At 34.7% G+C, this 2,222-nt stretch overlaps 1 non-coding gene across 1 annotated transcript; it reads right to left on the bottom strand.

Moving 5' to 3' along the window:
• Positions 1-1,807: 1,807 nt before the first annotated feature.
• On the bottom strand, positions 1,808-1,914 carry LOC113754644. Its single transcript, XR_003465322.1, has one exon. It is a non-coding gene; the product is annotated as a small nucleolar RNA R71 (small nucleolar RNA).
• Between the last annotated feature and the right edge of the window lie 308 nt (positions 1,915-2,222).

Raw genomic sequence — 2,222 nt, 5'->3', positions numbered from 1 at the left:
AGTAACAAGTGTTGAATTAATTCATTTTAGATCTTTTGTGTTATAAGTGGAATCTACATCCCTAGATCTTAATATTTAGTGAATTCTATTCCTTTTGTGAAATTGCATTTATCTAGTTAAGAATTTTTGTAGTTGAATTACATTCTGAAATTTCTGCTCAAATTAATTGTAAGTCTAAATAATAGAGTAAATTAGTATCTAATAATTGTTTTAATTGCTCCTCGTGGGATCGACCCGATACACATCTTGTACTACAATTACGACCTGTATACTTGCAGTCCAACGGGTGTAAAATCGGAATTAAACTTGCATTGATAAAAAAAATCCCGTCAGATGCCTAATCTACTTGGGGAAGACGATCGTTTGCTTAAATTTGCAATTCCGGTCATTCCATTTTCTTTTTTGTAATTTAGCCCCAGAGTTCCTGAACTTCGTAATTCGACCCTAAAACATCCATAATTCATTCAGTTAAGTCCCTATTTAGTTGCATTTGAACCCCTCTAAGAATATCACTTTCAAACTCCATTTACGTTTTCTGTTGTTTTCTATGGCTTTTTTGTTTAGTTTTATGAAGTTGGATGTTTCTTTTCCTGTATCATTTGTTTTGCAATTTGTTTCTTGGCAAAATTGAAGTGGGTTTTTCTTAGAATCATTAGTAAAGGTTGGTTTGATTTGGTTTGGTTGTTTTTTTTAAAATATAGCAAGTTTTTGCTGTTTTCTTGCCCATAAGGTCTGTTGGAGTTCAAGGTGATCAAAGAACACATTCTCATGTTGTTGCATTGAGAGCTGTCACAAGTCAAGATGGGATGACTGCTGACTGGTACAATTTTGAACACAATTTCCTTGATGTTGTTGCAAGAAAGATATGCAATAGTGTACGTGGTGTAAATCGAGTTGTTCAAGATATTACTTCCAAGCCTCCATCAACAATTGAATGGGAATAATATCATGTGATATGCAGCGTGGTTGATAAAGTTTGGAAAAATCTTGCGGCTTTCTGCTGATCTATTAAAAGGTACTAATTCTTGTAGTCAAAGATGCTGATAAGTGATTCATGAAATTTTTTTTATGAAGAAATATTTATTATTTTTCAAAAAAAAAAAAGATGGTGAAAACTTCAATTTTGCAGGAAGATTGTTGCGTGCCTAATCATCTTTATTAATTTAGACAGCTTTATTTTTTAGATTATATTTAATCTTATATTGTAATCAGTTTTTTTTTTTTTTTTACCATTGAAGTTGCATAATATCCCTTATTTCTGTTTGTAGTGTATGCACCGGGAGTCTCGAGAAGTCGCACCTTTCGATCCAGAAATTGAGAGGACACTACGTAGACAAAGGAGGCACACACAAAGCAAGAGGAACAAGAGATTTGGCAACCAATAGAGGAAATTTTGATAGAACTACCATTTGAAGAAGAAATGGCCGAAAACGAAGCAAATAGGCGAGTTCTACGAGATTTTGCTCTACCGGAAACACAAGGATCTCAAACAAGCATAGTAAGGCCTACGGTAAATGCTAACAATTTTGAGATTAAACCATCACTTATCCAAATGGTTCAACAATCTAAATTTGGAGGTAATGCAGTAGAAGATCCTAATACACACTTAGCTACATTCTTGGAAATTTGTGATACAATTAAAATGAATGGAGTTAGTGATGATGCTATAAGACTAAGGTTGTTCCCATTTTCATTGAGAGATAAGGCAAAACTTTGGTTACACTCTCATGCTCCTAATACTTTCACCGGATGGGATGATTTATCAAGAGCATTTTTGAATAAGTATTTTCCACCAGGAAAGACTGCTAAGCTTAGAATGGATATCACTAGTTTTAGTCAATTGGAGGGAGAATCATTATATGAGGCATGGGAAAGGTTTAGAGATTTGCTTCGGAAATGTCCACATCGTGGACTGCCGGAATGGTTAATCATACAAACCTTCTATAATGGTTTAGCTTTTTCTACTAAAACTATGATCGATGCAGCTGCAGGTGGAGCTTTAATGGGTAAATCACCCCAAGAAGCTCATAATTTGATAGAAGAAATGGCAGCAAATAACTACCAATGGGCCAATGAGAGAGGTAATACAAGACGTCACGCAGGTATGATAGAAATGGACACTCTCAATATGCTGAGTGCTCAAATGAATAATGTGATGAAATTGCTAAGTAGACAAGGTGGAGTTAGCCCAAGTTCATCTAATGCTCACGTAGCTTGTTGCT

This window comes from Coffea eugenioides, chromosome 11, assembly GCF_003713205.1.
Source record: "Coffea eugenioides isolate CCC68of chromosome 11, Ceug_1.0, whole genome shotgun sequence".
Classification (NCBI taxonomy): Eukaryota; Viridiplantae; Streptophyta; class Magnoliopsida; order Gentianales; family Rubiaceae; genus Coffea; species Coffea eugenioides.
The sequence above is the reverse complement of the archived record's forward strand: the minus strand, read 5'-3'. Positions and strand labels throughout refer to the sequence as shown.